The 23,141-nt window shown below is 41.8% G+C and overlaps 1 protein-coding gene and 1 long non-coding RNA gene across 4 annotated transcripts in view; both read right to left on the bottom strand.

The window, feature by feature from the left end:
- The window catches only part of LOC116849368, a 5,501-nt gene extending 4,139 nt beyond the window's left edge, over positions 1–1,362 (bottom strand). Inside the window, exon 1 of one of the 2 annotated variants that reach the window (XM_032826469.1) lies at positions 1,255–1,362. The gene's annotated coding sequence lies outside the window, so the exon portion shown is untranslated. Of the gene's footprint in view, positions 1–1,158 lie in introns of both variants that reach the window. The other variant, XM_032826468.1, reaches the window with a different exon arrangement.
- Positions 1,363–2,446: 1,084 nt separating this feature from the next.
- LOC116849371 overlaps positions 2,447–23,141 on the bottom strand; it is a 136,245-nt gene continuing 115,550 nt past the window's right edge. For both annotated transcript variants that reach the window (XR_004379120.1, XR_004379118.1), the window contains exons 5-6: positions 6,313–6,484; positions 2,447–4,423 (exon numbers count right to left, since the gene is read on the bottom strand). This is a non-coding gene — a long non-coding RNA (uncharacterized LOC116849371). The remainder of the gene's footprint in view (positions 4,424–6,312; positions 6,485–23,141) is intronic.

Raw genomic sequence — 23,141 nt, 5'->3', positions numbered from 1 at the left:
AAATTGACATAACTGCATATGCACAGCATAAGACCGTATGTACCAATGAGCATCGAGTATTAAGTCGCCATATTGGTGTTCGATGCTTAATATTCGATGCTCATTGGTCCATACGATCTTATGCTATGCATATGCATCTATGTAAGGGCTATCGCACACAAATTAGGCCTGTTCTTTATAGCTGCACTACTGAACTAGTGCAATAAGTTAGAGTGAGAAAACATATATTTGTCTCACTTCAATATATTGCACCAATTCAGCAGTGCAGCTACAAAGAACAGACCTATAGACATAACTGCATATGCATAGCATAAGATCGTATGGACCAATGAGCATCGAATATTAAGCATCGAACACCAATATGGCGACTTAATACTCGATGCTCATTGGTACATACGGTCTTATGCTGTGCATATGCAGTTATGTCAATTTGTGTGCGATAGCCCTAATTTTGTGTGTGATGGCCGTTAAGCTTTAAGAAATTATGTTGGCGTTGCCATTTTGTGAGCAGAAGTCACGTGCACCAATCACGCAAAACCCCGTTATGTCCAGTCCTCTGCTCAAGGATCTCTACTGTGGCTGCGTTCCGAAATGCACTGCCAGTACTGAAAATCTATAGTTTATGTTACGTATATTATAGAATTTCAGTACTGGCAGTGAATTTCGAAACGCAGCCTGTAAACAAGCTTAGCGCGCACTCAGTGTGCACTAGTGCAAGCTACCGAGGTTGCTTTCCAACAAGAGACACAAGTTGATACAAGTATCATCCTATCTTTGTTACTCACTAAATATGGAACAAAGATAGAATGATGTTTTTGTCGACTTATGTCTCTTGTTGGAAAGCAACCCAAATTCATTATCTGACAGTAGTGAACCGCTATTGTCTCGTAGTTTCAAAGTCTCCGCTACGAGCCGCTACTGTCTTCAATTAGGAATCGAGGTAACAGTGATGAATTTTTGCAAGATGTGACTCGCGTATGCGTACAGAGCAAACGCTCGGAGTCTTCATTTACGTATATACTTTCGTCAAATCTAAGGTATCGTTAGGGCTCTGCGAGAAAGGAAATGTGAAGGAATTAGCAAGAGGAAAGAAAATTGCTTTGATAGAAATAGAGTGCAAGTAATATGAATAATAATAAGTTTTAGATCGTTAACTACCTGTGGATCAAAGCAAGTTTGTTTCAATAAAGGGACCATGTGATCTACTGTCCGAAAAGCATTACATTGGAGCGTAGCAAGAACTAGATTACAAACCGTCCAGAGAGCTTTTTCATTATTATCATGTGGCACTAACCAATCTTTAAAACTATTCACTCAGTACACGTTGACACTTGTTTATAATCACATATGGGAACAGTACAAGGGCCCCTTATAGCATCTACTACTACACCCTAGATACATTTCTGAACGCAGTTGATTTCTACCTATGACATTAGCTTACGCATGCGCACGAAGCTTCCTGATACGGCAAACATCTTGCAAAAATTCATCACTGCGAGGTAGTAGTACGACTCAACGACGGATCAAACGGACCTTTAATTTTCATATCACATACATTCTTTTTTTCGATAGAAAATCTGTAAATATGTACTGTCATATAATTTTTAACAGTAATTTATTAAGTGTTAAATAGTTATGAAAAGATAGAAACGATTATTTTCGATATTTTTAGGATACAATTTATTACCAGAAATCGATATTTTTATCGATTACTTTAATTATTTTGACGTCAATTCTTTTCTTAAATATCATCCATTCCAAGTTGACAATTTTATTAGTATTTATATGGCTCTTGATAGCTGGTTTGTGATCGAAGCATTTGACGCTTTACGCAAAATACTATTTCTTTTCTAACCTCTCTGAAGTATTCGTTTTCGCGAGCGTACACTCAGGATATACTTGTATGAGTTGTATCTAAACCAAACGTCGAGATATGTCAGACATTTCAATGGTGAACAGTATTATTACTAAAAGAGACCGCGAATGTTTCGCGTGCAGAATGGTGAGTGGTTGTGGTCTAATCGGATCCGGCTTATATGTTTATCATCATTCCAAGAAATATCAGAATCATACAGGACAAGCAGTGATGTATGCAATTTCCTCTGGTACGTCTACTAGAGCAAAATTATCTTACTGAAATAGAGAAATTATTTTATAAATTTATATATATTCAATAATATCGTATTTTCAGTATTGGTACTCCTTGGCACAGCTAGGATTCTGGATATACCACCTTTTCAAGATCGGTTTAAACGCAAGGAATAAACCATCTAGATCAGTGTAAATCCACAGCATTTTGTAGCGATTGCACTTTGCAATATGAATCTAAAACGACAATTTCCATTATGTTGCTTCATTAGATGACTAGTCTACCTCATACCACACAAACGGTATCACTTACAGTTTTGCAGTTTCTTTTGAGACTTTGAAGCAACTTTAGATATTGTGATATTTCATAAAAACTTATAATGTACTTGTCATATTGAAAAGAGAAGTTTTGTATAAAAATACAATTATTTTGTCTTATAAACTATGTGTGTGCTCTTAAAATAACTATGTGTGTGCTCTTAAAATAACTATGTGTGTGCTCTTAAAATAACTATGTGTGTGCTCTGTAAATAACATAGTATACATGAATATTTGTTCTCAGGTAACAATTTTGTTGCTGGAATTTAAGTGCGTGGACTATAAGTTTCTTGTTAATATAATCTATTTATTTGCTCTAGAGAATATGCTGCTATAATGCTATATATATGCATCATAACATTTTAATTTTATATTTTTAATTTTTATTATAATCAGAGAGAGAAAAGGAAGTGTGAATCTAGAAGTAGTTTTCTTGACACACATTCGAATGCTAAATACACCTTTCTGACTAAACAGTTTTGTACGAGACGTTCATGTAAGAAAAACGAAACGTAGAATGAAAAAGAGCGTTCGAATACGCGTCAAGCATACAGTCCCAGGGATAATTGAAAACTGCTCACGTTATCAACAGCTTTATATATATAAAACAATTTCACAAAAAAATTATATAATACATTGCGTCATAGATATGCACACTTACGTAAGCACATTTATCGCAAGTATTGTCAATTGTACAACCAATTACCACATTGTGGTCCGAACATTCAGATATTTCTATCGGACGAGCGAAGACTGTCAGTAACGTCAGCGTTCTTCAATTATCTCCGGATCCACGTGGCAGTGGTCGGCTAACGCAGTGCGAGACGGCGAGAGTGCAGCACGCGCACATGTCTCGTGCCTCGCACTCGCGCCTTCGCTTCACGTGCTGCAGAGCGCAGCGCGCGCGCAAAGGTTTCGCGGCGCGGCCGAAGAATGAGCCATTTTCGTTGTATGCTTGCGCGCTCGTTAATATTCACGCGGCATTACTTCCTGTTACGTACTCGACGATACACTTATAGGACACCACCGGCTGTGTATCGATGTAAACTCGTCTACCCACCGTGTGAGAGAACCGGCCTACGCGACCGAAATATCCCGAGGCGCGAGTGCCGGAGTATTAGTCCGCCACTCATTATATTCAATAATTAATAAATCCATAAAAAACACAACGGGAAATTTTACGATCGCGCTGAACGAATAGTTCCGTTAAATGTTTAGTTCTCTAGCTTGAGAATGTCGATGCAAGAGCACAAATAGCTAAAAAACACAGCGTTTATATAAATATACTTATTAATGATTTAACTTAGATATACTTAGATATATTAGAAATTATATCCGTGATATGCTAATTTACTGTCTAAATACCTACTAGAAAAATAACGCAAATATAATATAATATACAAGATATAAAATATTTCACACATATATAAATTTATAATAATTATATTTTATAATTTTACACACACACACACACACACACACACACACATATATATATATATATATTTTTTTTTATATCTTATATTTGTATACACATATACATAATATACATACACACATCCACAATATCACAAGCAGGATCTCGAACTCGTTTCTTTGCGGGCTTCGCGCCGAGCGACGAACATACTCGTCCCGCTACCGAAACGGTGAGACCGAGTGGTGGCGAGCTTTCGTCGGTCCCAGGCGAGGTCACGCCTAAGGTCGTTCTCCGGGTTCCGGCGCCACACCCTGAGACCGACGACGTTCCTGCGGAGGTGGCACACGCGAACCGGTGAGATGTTCGGGTAACGCGGGGAGACGAGGACGAGTGTCCCGCGCGGTCTCTTGCCCATCGACAGTCCCGACACGCAGGAGATCGCTCTTGTAATACTTGGAACACGTTGCGACCCATCCGGTATACGCTCGGCGTGCCTATTACGTGTGCTGCCTGCCCTGCTCGCGATGAACCGAAGCCGAACGCCAGTGTTCCGCGATGTTCCCGGCTCACCCTTGCACGTCCCTAACAGGACAATTCGTCCTGAAACAAGGGAGGGAGGTTAAAAACACAATACTTGAGACAATTAAATTTTAAGAAACGCCGGTTGAATCGAGTGACAATTTTAGAAATATCTCAAATTAGCACAATTAGGAACATTAAACCAGCGTGTCTATATATATTATATACATATTATATACATTATACGTGTCTGAATATATTTATTGAAAAGCGAGACGAGCAATTTTAAAGAAGCAATCTTTTTATTTCAAGCAAAGTACTTCTTCTTAGAAGTTAATCAAGATCGCAGTCGCGATACTTTTCTCATTGATCAATTTACATTGTTATTTCATTGTGATTTATTTTCGTCAAGAATATTTATTTTCAGCTACCTCCGCGAAGAATTATTTCAGGCTATCGTGATTAAAAATGTACGAGTTCGCAAAGAAAGCGAACACGAAAATAGATATAAAAGAAAGATCATTTCAAGGAATTTTATTTAGATATGTGCAAAGATAATCTGAAAACTCAGCTCGAAGTTTATACATTCGTCCATATTCCAACCACATATTCAACTAAATTGCGATTGTCTAATCCCTAGGCTGAAATAACTATTATATGTATACCCTTATACGAGACGAATAAAACTTAGCGGTTACATTTAACAAAGAAAAGATTTAAAAAATTTAAAAAAGAAAAGAAGAGAGAGGAAGAGAGCAGCTTTCCCTCTGAGGAGTAATTTTGAAGACGATTGAATCCTCGTGAGATCGGAGAGTTAAACTCCGCAAACGATTTCGTTCGTGGGTGAACGAGAAAGTTACATGCATTTCGACCTTGCTGCCGTAAGTTTCAGCGTTTTTGGAGTTTTAATTTTTCTTTCTAAAAGAAAAGTTTCTTTCTCTCAAATTCTAATCGGCGACGATTGAAGTCGCGAAATTCTCGTACCTGATATGCTACACATCTGAGAAGAATCGCGGATCAAAATTCCACGATATGCGATCTGAGACTATGCTCCATAAGAAAAGGCAAAACTAATTGAAAAGTCTCGACAATAGTGTGAAAATAAATCCTGTCAACAACCGAATTTTATCGTAATACAATTCTGTTTCGCGATTTTCCTCAGACATGCGACATATTGAACACAAAGATGTCGTGATCTTAATCGTCGTTGATTTCGAAAAAATTTGGCAAGGAAATCTCGAGACTCCAAAAACGATGTAGCATATCGGGACAAGGTCAAAATGCATGTGATTTTCTCGTTCACTTGCGAACGAAATCGTCTGCGGAATTTGAATCTCCGATCGTACGAAGCACTTGATCATCTCCAATATTACTCGTCAAAGGAATACCGGTCTCCTTCTGTCTCTTTTTTCTTCTTTTCCGTCAGAAAAGCGAACATGCTACGAACAAGACGTAAAACGCGCCGGCTATCGCCGGAAGTGCCGGTGCGGTTTTGCAGCGTGTTGTACTCCTTCTTCTGTCCCTTTTTTTTTCGACGAGGAGTATTGCGAGTCGCGCGGCCGCAAGAAGCGAGCGGGGTTGCGTACCTTCCACGCGTCACGGCGATTCGCCGCGCTTCGCCACACTGTGAAAACCGGGAATTTCATTGTTAATCCTGTTACGTAACGCGCGGTAGTGCTGGTGGTGCGGGGTAGGTATGTGCATCGTCGGTGCGTGCCACCGCGTCAAATGACGCGTGACGGATGAAAAGCCGAGGAAGGCGAAGGAAAACGAAGAGAAAGAGGACGGGAGGAGAAAGAGCGGTCACGGAGGAAGGATCCTCAAGGTCCTTCCCCGTCCCCGATGTCCCGATAAATCCAGCGTTCCGACCGATCGTTCGGAGGATGAGAGAAAGCGAATACCTGCAATGTGCCCTCGCCGAGTGCGAGGGATTGCGTCAACGTGTAATTGCAAGACTGTGCGATACGTACGTTCGTTCCTCCGTTCCGAAGCCAAGCTTAACGTCGTATGTAAGCGCGTGCGGTCTTTCACGGATTACGCCAGCTTCTTATCCAGCCAGCGGCGTCTTCCAGCACTGACGACCGTAGCTCGACCACTCGAAGTTTCTGATCCTTGCGAATTCCAGGGGATACCAACCTTCTCCTGAAAGAACGCGAGAATACGTCAAGATATTTTGACTATAGCTTACAAAAATACTTGGCTTTATATTACGATACCGTAATTATCTTAGAAGTGCTCGTAACCTTTGAAACTTTACATTGTGCATTGTTTCGCGCTCAGAATGTGGTTTTGTCATTTAGTCTTCTTTTCAGAAGTAGTCATTTCATCCTTCTAAAGTGTGCTTAACATCGTTTCTTTAGAAGGATCAATCTCCACTAAGGTAAACCAATGATTACCTATCATAATTACAAGCTCATACTTAATCACTTCTAGATTTATTCTATTTTATTACTTTATTTTTTTTCTTACGGAACTAGGTTTTAGGGGCGCCTTAGAGATTTAGAAGAACTCTAAATAATTTCTTTTAAACTCCTGAAAGTTTTCATGCAAGTTGCTCTGATTTTTTTCAAACTTATATCATTTAATATTCCTGATGAGATCTTTGAAAGAACTTGTAACTTTTTTCTAGAATAGCATAGCATGACAAATACAAATCATTAAATCGTTTATATATATTAGCGAATTATTATGATACCGTCAATTTCTATCTGTCTTTAGATATATTTAAAGCTGTAATTAACAAATCCCTTAATCAATTCTTTTAGATTAAGTTTCTGTTTTCTATAAATTATAATTTCTTCTTTTTCATCTTATTGCTCTTTTACATATTTTATATATGTATTTATGTATTAAATTCTAGTTTTTCCTTTACTTTCTCTTTTTTTATACATTATGTAGTCTTTAGATTTTCTTCTTGCATCAATAGGACACATTCCCGTTTAACTAAATAAACAAATTATTTAGTAAAGAATTTAAGCACAGAATAGAAGGAAACAAAACGCAGTTCGTTAATTTCTTGTAGAATTTTAAAACTGATATCAGCTGATGAAGTTACGGCGGATAAGTACAGGCCTGAAAGATGAATAGCACAGAATCAGCCAAGCGACGACGATCAGGCCGCATCGTGCGAAAACGAATGACGGACGATTGATCGATACGCAGCGTACGCATAATTAATTATGCGTCGGAGCGCGCGGATTCTACCGCGGTAGCAACGGTCGACTTGAATCGTTTGTAACGTCGGAAACTATTGCAGCCTCGACATTAACGTATGCTGGAATTTTCAATTCTAATTAACTGTTGCGATGCGTTCTAGAGTAATTAAATGTAATTTCGCAGGCAAGGCATGTAAAAACTACCTTGCAATCGTTATTGTGGACAACAGTGAAAACTTAATTGCTATCTTCAGTTTCGTTGTAAACTCTATACTTCTTAACCTCTTAGATACTGTACGCCACTATAGTAACTTTTGAGTATATCATCTTTCTGGACGGTACGCCACTATAGTGGCTCATTCTTATTTTTAATAAATTATAATTTATTCATCTAAAACTATTATAATGTACTCTAATGTACTCTAATGTACTCTAATATAAAAACTATTATAATGTATTCTAATATACTTGCATACTGAAAAGCATTACTAGACATAAGTCGCAGTGTTGCATTGTTTTCGCGCAGTCCGCGTTGAACTTTGCCGTACAGAGATACAGCTTCGCGGAAAGTCCTGCCGTAGCTAAGAGGTTAAGATTTCACTCGAATAACGGAGTATAATCAAGTCACTCGAATTCGAGCTGTTTTTCATTCCTATAGTGTATTTTCCACGCTAAATCGTTGAGTAAATATTTTCACTTGAAATCGAAAAGTGAATCTGATGCATTCCACCGCCAGAGAAATATATTCAATCGATTGAAACATATGGAGTCATCACCATTCGCTCTAATCTTGAATGAAACATTCACTCTTGCGATTTCGAGTGGCAGTATTTTCATTATCGCCTTGAGTAAAAATACTTTTCACCACTTTTCATCCCGAGAAATTTAGAGAACAATTAACGGCGTTATCGTTTTCTGACTTCGTCTTTAACGTCGCGCTTCGAGCAAAGCTTTGACAGCTCCCCATTCGTAATAGCTCTCTAATAGTTTTCTTTTTATAAAGTTCAAATTCGCCGCGAATCTCATACATATGCAGGAAATTTTAATTTTAATTGACTGCTACGGTACGTTCCAGAATTGTTAAATGTAATTTCGCCGGTTTCGGCGGAGCACGTAAAAACTATCTTGCAATCGGTTACCGTGGACAGTAGCGAAAACCTAATTTCTATCTTCAGTTTCGTAATTAATGGTGCTATCGCATTAACTTTTTCACTTCGCCTTTGAAGAATTCGCAACTCGAACGGAGCTTTGGCAATCGACAGCTCCTAGTTTGTCTCTAATTGCTTTCTTTTCTAAAGTTTGAATTCGACGCAGTGAAATATTTATATCTATTTGCGCGTTCCTTTTCCTCTTTTTATCTGCCTTTTTTTGTCTTCGTCTGCGAGGTGACAGCGCGCGAGTTCACTGAAATTAGAGCGATGATTTGATTTCTTCGTATTCTAAATGTGAAATTTCGTATCAAGTTATGTCATATACCAAGCGGAATTTGGTAATAACTGTCTGCGAGTATCGACCGGCTTATTTCAAGAAGTAACGCTCGCGTCGCGTCGGCAATTGAATCAAAGTCGCCGTTGTTTTCGTTCGGAGGCTTCGCGCTCGCGAGCCGGTAGCATAATTTTTCTTTTTGCGTGGAAAGTAGGATATACAAGTGCGCGAAGTAACCAATAACGGGGATGGCGGAACCGCGAAGCTCTCCTTCGATTCCCGTTCAAGTTTAATGACGCAGCTCATACGTGGTTGCTTGGGATTACATTCAGTCGTAAATCAGACCGGTAAAGCGCGCGGTCATATCAGCTCGACGGTAATTCGCCGGATGCTATGCTCGGCTTTGAAAAGATCGCGCCTAGCCAACTTGATTACATCAAAAGCCCGTATCGCGCGCGAGAGGCGCGTGAATTGGACGGCAAACTCATAGGAATTTTCATTCCGCGTGAAATTACAACGTGCCTCCTCACTTCGCAATCGCCCAAGTGTGCAACGCGGAAATGCGTCTCATCTTGAGAATTAAAATATCGTACAGAGAATGTTTATTAATTCTACAGGAAAGCAACGAACAATCTCTCTTCCCTTAAATTACCAATTTCCTTGGGACACACCGATAGTTGGATTTACGCAAGACAGACATAATCCGAACATTCGATTCTTTAAAATGATCATCACCGAATGTGGTGATTCTTTAGGATAAGATTGTTGGAATATCTCAGGTATCCGAAAACATCTCGCTATCGATCGCGCGATTGTCATTAATCACGCGCGCTTGTGCGGAAATAATCACACGTCGTGATCGCGCGATTCCTCGGCTCGCCGGCCGCGCGTTGCATGCTCATCGCGGCTGGGCTTCGGTAATTCGGCATTAACGGTGACTCCGAACCGAGGAAGTCACTCTCCTCCATCTGCGTGGCTCTATCTCTTCGGCAGGTAGATAGGTAGGTAGGTAGGGTAAGTGCAACCTGACCGGCATCGCGCGCGCCGCGGGCGCGCAGAAAACCTCGCAGAAATCCGTAAACCGAGAAAGGACCGTTGCACAAGCGTGCACCGTTGCATCTCTCCACTTCGACCTTTAGGGCCGGCACGAGGCACAAATCACATCGTGCGGCGCGTATATATACGCCTTCGATTGCACGTTCGCTCGCTCGTTCGTTCGCTCGCGCGAGCGAGGAATTTATTGCGAAATAAACTAGATTCTTAAGGTCGCGACTCTCGCGATGATGACGACGGCGACAACATGATGTTCTGATGCAAACCTCACGACGTATCGCGCGTTATTGCACGCGACTAATGAGTAAATATCTCCCGGCGATCCCGCCGTTCGATCGTGAAGGGTTAAGCGAACGGCACAGAGACGTAGCGGCGTCCCGTAACGCTCTCGTCTTTGTCTGTCGCGCAATTCTATTCAATTTGCAGCGAAGCAAGCCCGATTTTTGCGGCCGCGATCCTCGCGAATGCGGACGCGAATCCTTTGCCGATGATGAAACTGAGTGTGAGTCGCACCAAGTCCGCCTCTACGTGCAACAGATTCCAATTGCCGTTCCAGCGTCGTTCCTCGGCGCGCCACGGCGAGAGAAACAGAGGGAGAGGGAAAGAGAGAGGCATGGAGAAAGAGGGACGCGCGTTGATTTTTCGTGAAAACCATGCTTTTCACCTGGTGACAGGAAAAAGTCAGGGGACAGTTACGTCGAAGGCGCGCGTCTCGCGCCGCTCGCGCGCTGTCGACCTTTAGGGCCGAATCACGGCGAGTCACGCATCGCGTTAGCGATGCACGCACAGGTTCACGCACTGGCACGCCGCTCACGCGTGCACGTAGCCTCGCCAGTACTAGCACCGTACAACCAGCCTCGCACACCCGCTAGAATACTAATGCCTCATGGGACACGCTCGGTCGTCCGCGTAGAATCCGTCTTTTATCCTCGTAAGGTCAAACCGCTTACAGGCGAACTCGAGAAGTGAGGAATAATGAAAGGTAAATACTATAATCGATCCCTTCGTCGGCTGTCGATGGGAGATCCGTCGGGGAACGATATTTAACGAGTTGAGAAGTAGCGACGATCATCGTCGTAAAAATTCTTAACGGAGAAATCGCGAAACAAAAAAACACGTTGAAAGCCCAGGAGGTGAAGGTGCGCGCGGATCCCATCCTACTTCGTCACTCGTGATATATTTTCATATCTCACTCGATTTGAAAATTCTAACATTGAGCAATGATTAAACAAAATTGTATTTGCAGTTCTATGACTCGCGCTACGATTGGCTCAAGATTAGCTTTTATCATACTTTTATTCACGATCAATGTCCGAAGCTGGAAAAAGATCGTCTCAACGACGGAATTCTCCAAAATCGATAATCATCTTCACTCAAATGCGTGAGTTCCACTTCCTATGTGCTGTTTTGATTTTGTTTTATATCTCATTTACCGGCAGACAATCGGTGATTTTCATCCAATACTAATAGCCTGGATATTGCTTTTATCGTTAGGATATTAATCTTCGTATCTACTTTATTGAGATGGTTAAACGTTTGATTAAAAAGACGCGCACCTAGCTGGTGTTAAGACGTCAAAATGTAGGAGCGGTCTAGAATCACCGCTTGACATTATAAGTAGATACCCAAGAAATTACCGGAAACTATTGCCAACATTAATTTACTATGAAATCCCTTTTAAGGTGAGTCGCAGTTAATACAGATCGGAACGAGCACAACCACCTTTCTTCTCTTACATCTTTCTGCTGTCTCTTTTCACTTCGTCTTTCTGTTCCTTCGTCCGCCTTGTTTTTCGATTTGTTTTCTGCAGCGGCGAGAACTCAATGCTATCTTTCCGGGATTTATTTAACCATAAGCTAAGTGCATATATATATATATATATATGTGTGTGTGTGTGTGTGTGTGTGTGTGTGTGGCTTACTCGTTACATAACTTACTTAACTAACTAGAACTCACGCCAATAAAATATCAATTATAACGTTTCGCGATTTAAAGCGTTCTTCTTATAGGGAGAAATTTTTGTCTCTCATTTCTTCCTCCTCATTACACTTTACGTTATACCTAATTATATCGTGTAGCTCTACATTCCAATTATATTTCATCTTACTGAACCGGGGCGATACCTGACGTTTTAATAAAAGTCTTCTTAAAATAAGAAGACGAGATCTTGAAACACATAACTTCATTAGCTGAAGTCGGAATAAACCCGATAAGAGCTATATGATTATAATTTTTAGCTCGCTTATTGAGAGATCACAGGGTGAATCGTGTCGGCCGTAGGCTTCGAGGAGCAAGACCCTTTTGTGCTCATACACGTACGAATGCCGACTGTGTGAGAACCAACACGACCCGCCATTACAAAGTCATGCCGGTCGCTCGACCGCATATACGAATATACGCGTTAATATCAGGAATTACTTGGGCATCGCCGGCTAGACAACTTGACGTCTCAAGCATCTATAAACGCGGCTCTCGCTCTGGGCCGCTCATTTTCTAGAGAACGTGACCCTTTTTATCGAAATTAGCACGTGGTGCGCCCTTTGCACCGGGCTGCTCCATTACCGAAAGCTATTTACGCTTATCGTCGTTATTGCGGAACGGCGTGTTTGACGTAATCCCTTTATCCCGAAGCGCAATGGAAATTACGACGTGTCGATTTTTGTGCGAAAAGCGGCCGCGGTCCCGCCAGCATTATCGCAAGTATGCTAACGAGCGCTTTGTTCCCAACGATACCCGGTATCTCGCAGTCGATCGCGGAAAAAAACATTTGTAGGCGCGCATATACGCGTGTGTGTGCGCATTTAAAATTTTAAGTACACGTAGAGAAAACCGGGGCTAGATGACCCATATTTTTCAAAATTTTGAAGTTACAATTTCTTAGACACACAACTAATTGTTGCGATAAACTACACACACACACAAACATAATAGAAGCAGCAGCCTTCTTCTATGTGTTAATGCCTGCCACGATTCTGTTAATATTTTGTTTTGTGATAACCAAAATATATGCAACAACATGCAGCATCTTGTCTTGGCACCGGATTCAGTTGCCTAGTGTCGCGCAGGATAAGAAGATCATATATAAAATATGTATCTTGATTAGTTCTAGAATTCCGCGAGAGGCCCTCCTGCGAATCCTTAATTATGAGCCAATTTTACCTTGTCCACTTACATGCTCGATTCAATTATTCTATAAATGAAATTTGCTTTTATCATTCGAGACAGTATATCGTACACTTGCAAGAAATTTCATCCCAGCTAGGAACCCGTCACTTAGCTTTATTCACTCATGACGAAGAATATTAATACTCTATTAAATCAGTTTTCTATTTCTTAACAGTAATATTATTCCGATTTTAACGAAATTGAATGAAAAATATCTATGTTCTAAAAGGATCATTTCGTGATTTTGTATCCATTGTACCTCTTAAGATAAATACTAAAAAAAAAACACATGAGCAACATATCTCATTTAGATCCGATCTTCTCTAATAAATACGAAATCTTCACCCTCTCTCTTTTACTTCGCATCCATGAAAGTTGTCGATTTACTATGAATATGACATTTAAATTTGCCTAACAACACGCACACTCTTCTCTCGCGTTTATTCGAAACGATACACAATCTCGATGTTGAAAGTGTATTAAGAATACATTCCGACGAACGTACGAAGAATAATACAAAGGAAACCAATCAAATACAGCGAAAAAATGAAGAAAATAAAACAAGGGTAACGCACCTAATCAATTAACTACGGTGAACAACAAGGTTCTCCTTTTACTCCGGAAATGGCTGATTCGTGCCACGCGCCCCGATATATTCGACAACGTCGGTCCCTTCCGTACATGGTAAAGCATCCGGAGTCCGATCCCGTCGGTTACATAAATCGATTTCTATAATTAAAGCCGAGCGGAGAGCCGACGGCCGAGCCGATCCGATCGAGAGCAAAGAGCGAAAGAGAACCCGCAAGTTTTCTCGCGGTATCTCGCTACCACTCCGCGAGTTCGACTTCCTGATACGGGGAGGGGCCCCCTTCGAGACACCCGGGCCCCTTCCTCGAGGCGTGGTGGCGTGAAGCCCCGTGGTGAGGTGTGCTGTGCTGTGCTGTGTTGTGTTGTGGTGTGGTATGGTACGGTACGGTGTGGTGTGACTGCGGTGTGCCGGTTTTATATAATAAAAGAATCGGCGCGGGCCCGGTTCATACCAGTCCCGCGAAATACCGGCACGCGGCGTCGGCAGTACTCGGCGTTACGCAAGAAGCGCCGGCACGCCGGCATTATTCTGGGTTAAATAATATTATGTCACGAGGAAAGCGGGACTTGTGCAATTGGACGCGTGAGCGAGCTCGTTCCGTCGGGTCAGCCGAAGAAATCCTGCTTCCTCTCGGTCTCAACTGCGGATTTTACGCCACCGTGCATGCACAGCGAAGAAAGAGGGACACGTTTCTCTCTTCATTTACTCCACACGGGGACCATCCTCTCTTCGCGAATTCGGATCGACTGACGTCTATTCGGTGTCGGTCGCGCTTCGATCGAGACGACGAGCACATATTCGCGGTGATCTTTGAATTATGACCGATTAGAATTGATCTTTGAATTATAGGAAATTAGAAATGTGCAAGTTGGGACGCGGGAATTGAATAAATTTTGATCTCTAATAGGATTCCGTTACAAAATGTACGGCGTTAAAAATTGAAAGAATTTGATGAAAGGACGATGTCCTATTGAACTCTCTCGTCGGGCAAAGATCGACTTCAAATTTGGTCTCTATCCAGATAATAATTACTCGGCACACACATAGTTAGATATAAAAACAAATAGATCTAGATGATTTTTCTTAAACTCCGAAGTGAACTACTAATCGGAAATCTACTAGATGTTATTTCAATTTTCTTCCTCTTAAACCAAGAGGAATATATTTCCTTGAAATAGAGAACGTCTTTTTGTTCGAAAAAATTTATATTGAGAAGACAAGACTTGTGTACTGTAGATGAAATTTCCCTAACTTCAAGAATATTGTATTTAGAATATTTTTTTCTCTTGATTCTGGAAGAATTTTCTCTTGAGGCCATGTGAAAGATAAAAATCTCCTGAGATTCAGAGTTTCGCTAAGGATGAAGTTATATTTTTTGAGTATGATATCATCGCGCTCATATTGAAGTATTGGACGAGTAGCTTCTACCGAGAACAGTTTCCTCGTTACCGTTATTTCTTTAACATATACAACTGGAAGTGACAAAATTCCGCGCAGATCCGCATTGCGAAAATAATTAGCACCTGCCGCCTTTCATCTCGACGCGGACGGTTCGGAGTCTCCTCGGATTGCATCTAATCGCGCCGATCTTATGCAACGCCGCTTAAGGATAGATCCGCTCGGCACCCACACGATGCCAGATGCATTTATCTCGTCTCGCATAAATGTCCGGGAGTGCGCGAGCGGCGAAGAGCACACGGCGCGGTCGAACCTTTAGCCGATCTCTACCTCTCTCCCTCCCCCTCCCTCCCTTTCCCCCCTGTCTCTCTTTCTCCATCTTTCTCTCTCGCTCCTTCTTTCATCCGGAGAAAACGTGCGCAGACTTTCGAGGAGGAGAGAAGACGGGCACGACTCGTTCGTGTCTACACCTGGTGCAATCGAGACCTCCTCGCCGAGTACCGGTTCGCATGAAGATATTAAGCAACGTCTGACGTAATCGCGCGCCCGGTCGTTCGTCGATCTAATCGCCCCGCCAATTATCCCTCTCTCCTCTTCTCGTTCCCTGTTCCTCTTCCGGTATCCCGCGTTCTCCGTTTTCCGCGTCGCCGCTGCACCCGCACTCCGGACATTCCTCGTGCCCCTTTGATCCTACGGATCTCAGACGGAGGCGGATGACAAAGGCGGCGGCACGGTATTCTTAACGGGAAATCTCGATTTCGAGGATTGAGAAGCTAACGGTCCTCGCTCCGCGGATTTGCTCGCAGGAAATGACGTTTTTCGCGATAATGCCGCATCGTGCGATTTGCCGGCTCATGATCTCGCGTGAGCCGCTAAAGCGCAAATTCGTTCATCTAGCCGCGAGCGTCATAATCTGAATCGTCCAGCGGAATCGGAGAAGAAACGAATGGCCAGTATGGCATTCAGGATGCCTCGTGAGGCAGATACGGGACGCAAATCGCCGGATGCGTTGAAAATGAAGGAGAAGAAGAAGAGGACGACGCAGAGGACGATGGCGGTGAACGCGCATGCAAGGGTGGGGACCACGTAGAAGGAGGCGGTTTGAAAAGCAATTTGCGGCCCGAGGATGAGGTGATCGCGGTCCGTTCGGTATTTCCCCGCGCGTGGATGGTGTGTGAATCGGTCCAGGTCGCTGCTGCGCGATGATGTCGACCGTGGTGCTGGTGATGATGATGATGATGATACTGATGATGATGATGATGATATTGTTGATGATGATGATAATGCGCCCACCTTAGAAGCCATCAGCAATTGCAGGCCCGTTTCTGATGCCTTTCCGTAAATCTCACGAGAAATCTTGTTAAGTAGTCGCCTCGCGAAGTGTTTCTCGCCGGTCACGAAACTTTGACCTCCCATTATCGACCTGCGTCGCGGTCGGTTTGGAGAGCTTAAGAGGCTTCAAATATCACCCCAAGTAGAAGCATTTCCAGATAAAACTCGTCACTAGCCAGAAACTGGCTAATTTTTATTAGTTAGGATTTATTAAACAATAACTGTTCAGAAACTGAACAAGAAAATGATCAGTATTCCTTGATCAGTAACTGGCCAGAAAACTAAGTTGTGAAAATGGTAAGTAAATGCTAGACAGTTCTTTTGTCTAGTGAAATCTCGGAAAATTCTGGCCAATGTTTCTTGACCAGTTACTGGCCAGAAACTGACAAGAAAAAATGGTCATTTCAATAATGAACCATCTCAGTAATGAATGAATTTGCGCGTGAAAATATTATTTTCTCCAACATGAGTTTTATATGATTTTTTGCATTGTATATAATATTTCACCATGTAAAATCAAACGATGAAAACTACTTGAGAGGATTTTATACAAAAAAATTTCGTTAAAAACTGATCAAAAAGTAGTTAGAAACTGGCCAGAAAAGGACTAGTTTTACCATTCAATAGCGAAGTAAGCATCGCTTAAACTGGCCAGTAACCAGAAGCCCTGGTCAAATTACTAACTAGAAAAAAGAAGCTGTTTCTATACGAAGAGATAGCATCCGAGACATTCAAGAGAAAAATTGCGAGAGCGATGAAAATCCGTGTCGAAGATCGGATAATACGATAATCGCTTGTTGGCGCTTCTTTTTAATTGACTTGGCATTTATTAGGAGCGATTGCAATTATCGCCTCGTAATCTGGATTATCGATATGACCCCATCGACAGAAACCCTTCCTTACGATTTCCGATATAACGGACTGTGATGATTGGCAGCGATATATTCGGGGAACGATGTCACCTGCGGCGTTCTGCATCCGTGAAAACGCGATACTCTCCTGTAACGAGGCCGATGCTCTGAACCGCGCCGTTTAAAGACGCCTAATTGCATCGATTACAGATATTTCGATCCGTGTCGTTAAATGTGGCTCCCTCGGATCAAGCGAACGACGGCACTACGTCGGCAAAATCGATTAGCGGTCTAACGAACTTTAATTAAATCTATCGCGAATACCACGCGCTCGCACGGGGTTAATCTGAATTGCATGAAATCGGACATCGGTAATTAGATATCGATCCTGCGAGATGACGAATGAATGGCGCGTATCGGATTATTAGTGAAATTATGCTCTTGATCTTTTGGTTTTATCTCAGTTGTGAGTCATTAACTGGAAACGAATGACAGTCTTATTTCTTTCCTTCGTGCTTTAATTCGTTGAGAACAGTGATTCGGTTGTCACTCTACTTCTCGGGAGAAATTTCACGAAATTTTGAGAGTAAGAAGAGCAACAAATTATTATGTTGTTTGCTTGAATGAAGGTGCTGAGGAATGGCGGTGGAAAATTTAATCAATTGCGGAAAGATGGATAAACAATGATTTACAACAACCATCCCTTTTCATATTCACTAAGCTCTTTAAATTTCTTGAAGTGAAATTTCACTCGGAAACCACGACGACCACCGAGTCACTCGAATTCAAGTGATTCTTCAATTATACAGAGTGAATTCTCCGCTCTGAATCGTTGAGTGAATATTTTCACTTGGAATTAAAGAGTCAATCTGATATTCACTGCGTATCCGGTATAGCAGCTTCAACATTTATTAGGTCTAGTTTCCAAACAAATTTCTCAATTACGCACGATATTCGTGCATCATAACTGTTGATACTTTTGAGAAAGCGGCTCCGTCGGAATAATCAACAGTCATGATGCATAAATACATACACATATCGCGTACAAAGGAATTCGTTTGGGCCCAATAAATGTTAAGGTTATTATGCCGGATTGTGTATATATACTTCACAGAAACATATTCAACGATTGAAACGTTCGCTCATGCGGATTTAGAATCCACTCTAAGCTTGGGTGAAACATTCACTTTTGCGATTTCGAGTGTTTTAGTATTTTCACTGTCGGTTCAATTGAAAATACTGCCACTTTTGAATGATCTCTTCCACTCCAAGAAATTTAGAGAGTGCGCGCAAGCTGTTACAATTGGATACGATTTGATTCGCGAAAGAAGGAACCGAAAGCGAACGTCGTACGTGGTGTTCTTCCTTTTCGATGCGGAGAAATCAGATGGTCACGAGCGACCTCCGAGGATCCTCGAGGAAAACGAAGAAGAAGGTCACTCGAGCAGCATTGCGCCACGCGCGGCCCCTCGATCCGCGATCGTGTCTCTCCGGTTCCTCGCGATCTCACGGCGCCGGCTTCCGGTTTTACGCGTCATCGAGGCTGTCGGCCACACGCTCCTCTTCCTCCAGGATCCTCGGCATCGGCGTAATTGGCTTTGCGCAACCGCGCAACCTGGGATCGCCTGCCTGCTCGCGCGGAGCAAGCGGCAGGATGAACTTTTCCGTATCGGGAACGCTTATGAAATAATCCACCGTGGATCGGTACTCTGGCCGGCTAAAGGTCCGTTCACACCTCCCGGCGAGCTGAACGATGAAAGGGAAAGGATGCTGTAAGGATGCACGCCGGAGTTGTTCGACGCGAGTGCGCGCGCGCCATCGCTCGCTCCCATCGACGACGTCGATGTCAGGATTTGTCGACGCATTTTCGATGTATCGTGCCGAAAGTTCGTCGGCTACCCTTTAACTCGTAACTGATATAATGGAATCTATTGGATTCTTTTCTTCTTTCCTTTTTGTTGTATGTGGTTATACTTTTATAATTTTTTTAACCTTATAATCTCTCATGATCTTGTGAGATGTCGAAATTTTATAATAACTAACAGAAAAAAATTCTTAAGATATTACAAAGATTTAAAAAGAACAAAATGCGTAAGATCTCCCATATCAGTTACTTGTTAAATATTTCATCAAAAAAACCATTTTTTTCTTTCACAAAATACATAGAATACATTTTCGCGCGTTGCGGAAACAATCCGCGTAAACTTTCTTGTTATACATTTACGTTATATCGATCAACATCAAAAGACATTCACATCCGTTGTGAAAAAAGTATGCACTTGTGCAAAAATTAATATAAATATTTTGTTGCGTTTTCGGTCATCTGGTCTTCAAACAATTTTCTTATTTCAATTTTGGTCGACTCTCTCGAATGGACCCATAGTCGGAGAGTCGAACTTGGAGTTTCTTAATGTACGAAGTCTTAATCTTCGTAAGGCACATTGCACTTTTTTGCATCGCGACAGCTTTGCTTGTCAGATTCGTCGTGTTGGAACGCGAAAAGCAACGACTCACGCTGCTCAATCGTGTTGCGACTCTATCCGCGTCGAACAGTACGTCTACATACCGCTATCGATAAATCTATCCGGGATGCATCCTCAAGATGTTCTTGCCGCTGTCGGATTACCCAACATCGGCAAAGCACCCGCGCCGATCTCTGCTCTAACGGAGGGGGGATAGGTTAGCTTCGTGCGAGCAAATCCTCGTGAAGTAACAGAATAAAGTTGCGCAAGCCGCATCGTGGGTGAGAAGACGGTACCCGAGAATCGAAAGAGGACCGTGGAACGTGCTACAACGGCGTAGAATCGACGGCGGTGTCATACTCGCTATGTATTGTCGATTTTCCCCGTGTGAAAAATTTCCAATTGTGTTATGGGAGCGAAAAAAATCGCGGAAAATATTAAATATAATATTTGAGAGGAAACTGAAGCTTTTAAAACTTTCACTAACTGTGGTGTTTTAAAAGTCGAAGAACCATCTTTCCCTTTAATTGCACTGATTTCTGTACTTAAATTCGAGTTCAAAGACTGCTGCAAGTGTAGTCTATAAAATCGGATATTGGAATTTAAAATGAAATTGCTTATGTGTGAAATTAACACAAGGAGATGATAAACACATAAATAAGTATCTACAGTAAGTTTGTTGCATGTATAATAGTATGATGCACGTGGAATATTTCAAGTCAAATAAAATTTAGGTAAAGTAGTTTACTGAGAAAAAAGTGACCAATCCATTTATTAATTTCTTGCCGCGATTAATTCGGCTTTGAGTGTAACAATCGTGGTGAACGCGTGTACAATTGTTTTGTTCGTTATATCATAATATTTTCAGATCGAGATCGGGATATCAGAACCGGTAATGTGTATCTTCGGGAACATCTCTCGCAAGAACGACCGACAGACCGACCAACCGATCGACCGACCGACCGATCGTTTCTTCCGATTTCGTAGCCTCGTCGTATCGACGCCACTGGCGAAGGACGGAGATAGTCGAAAGGAAGAGAAAGGACGCTCCACGAGAGTTCATCGTGTTACGTAAGTGACGTGAATGTGGCTTAAAGGTGCGGTGGAAGCGCGAAGAGTCCGCGATCGGTTGTCGCTCTGACATTTTCTCCGTAAATACTAATAGGACGACGCTCTCAGGCGATTCGTTGTTTGATTTACGCCTCGCCATTCCTCGCCACGCAGCTACTTACTTCACCGATGCTCATCTAACTCATTAGGAACACTCGCTCGTTCTGTCCTTAACTCCTAACCCAAAGTATCGGTCGGCGTAATCGGATTCTTAATTCCGTTATATCGGTTCTTTGCTCTTTTCATACGTACACGGTGTAAAAAAAAAATTCCGACGCATAAGAAGACGCAATCCCCGACTTCCCCATAGGAAACATCGAGTAGTGTCTTTCATATTTTCTTAATTTATCTTTCTTTATTTTCACATAAGATTTTATAAAAATGAAAAAGAAATCAATTGCGGCATTTCATAACAACGATTAATAAAACAAACGACTCGATCATAACTAATACGTTTCCTTAAGTTTTACAAAGGCTGATCGTTCTCTCTCTCTCTCTCTCTCTCTCTCTCTCTCTCTCTCTCTCTCTCTCGCTCGCTCGCTCGCTCGCTCGGGAAAACTAAAAATCGATTATATATGCTTCAGAGGTCGCGCGCGCTTTCTTTGAACTTATGATTTACGGGGAGAAAGGTGTAAAAAAAAGCTTAACGCATGGACGCACGACCGAGACTATTTCAAAAGTTTTGTCACTGGCAAAAAGAGGGTGAAGCTCTGAAGAAGAAACGTGAGGAACTCGAGGAAGGGGATGAAAGAACGTGGAAAGGCGGTGATTCTGATTTCTAAGAAGTGGACAATATATTTTCTGACAGAACCGTTTTTCGTTCCCGTTGTTGATGTAGGACACCGTCGCTCGCGGGCCGCGCAGTTCTATGAGAAAATTCTCTTACGCAAGCCTCAGGTACAAAGGACACTTACGTTGGAACATATATATGTACATATATATGTATATACATATATATAATGTGTGTGTATATATATATATATATATATATATATATATATATATATATATATATATATATATATATATAAGCGGCACGTTTCACCCTCATGCTTTTCTTTATACCAGCGTGCTATTTCCCCCGTTAGATTTTCTTTTCCTTTTCACCATTTGCTGCGTCTTTCTTCCGACAATCTTCCGATATACACCAAGTAGCCCACTATCGAAAATGTTCCATGCGTGTTCTTTGACCGCAATTCTAAAAGTCTCGAAAGGTTGCGGTCGTTGGTCCGCATATGACAAAAACGTTATTTTTGGGTGGCGGTTATCGACCGTGTTTCACGTATATAGTTCTGGGGTTTTCCTCGTCGAATGTATCTGCTAGATTTGTTATGAAATGAACGAATTTACCGACATAATCTCTACTAATGTCCTAATTCTTCGTCTCTGATATATTTTTGATTTACTACCAGATCCGCGATAATTTTGAATTCCAATTTTCGTGTTTGCCACGAATTCATAGTTCGTTAAAAGCCCACGAAAATAAAATGAAAGCGATTGAATCTCTCCCGGGATTATTTCTTTCACGTCGTTATTGTTAATGTCACGCTATATCGTAGTTTACCGCGAGAGACAAACGAGATACCGAAATCTCACACAGAACTGCAACGCTCTCGTTAGCGACTGTGGTAGATCGGAGCTTCCTTCGGAACTTTGAACGGAACGAATTCGTGAAGAAACGGAGACCATCATTAGCGCACACGTGCGTCCCACAAAGTTCGTAGAAGCAATTTCCATGATGGCGACCACCTGCGAGCCCTAATCGATCCTTAACGTGCAATAAGGAGAAGAATGACGCTGACGATAATAATCGTCTCGGACTTTTGATGATAATAGGGTGAAAGTGGCTTAATAAAAGCACGCTGTTGAAATTCCGGGATGTCGCGTGTCATGAGGAACCGCACACTTTTTTCCCCGTCCTTACTATACGAAGAGAAGAAACGTTCCCTGATGGACGTCACTTTCGAAGCTCCATGAATGGATTACGTTTCTTCGATGACGAAGAGACAGACACGAACGGACCCAACACGACGGATTTCACATGCATAATAATCAACATTTCGCGCAATAATCGCTTGCTTCCGTAAAAATAAGAATTTATTTATATATATATATATATATATATATATTACAAAATATAATAAATCGTTAACTTCATGATACGAAAAACAATCTATTTGCACATCACACGTCTATTCACAACAATACATTTTGTAAGAACAATTTTTGTTGTAGAACACTGCTATACACACAAACTGC

The sequence above is a fragment of the Odontomachus brunneus genome, unplaced genomic scaffold (assembly GCF_010583005.1).
Source record: "Odontomachus brunneus isolate Ranch 3 - 2012 unplaced genomic scaffold, Obru_v1 Obru_scaffold_113, whole genome shotgun sequence".
Lineage (NCBI taxonomy): Eukaryota > Metazoa > Arthropoda > Insecta > Hymenoptera > Formicidae > Odontomachus > Odontomachus brunneus.
This window is presented reverse-complemented; position numbering and strand designations above follow the sequence as displayed.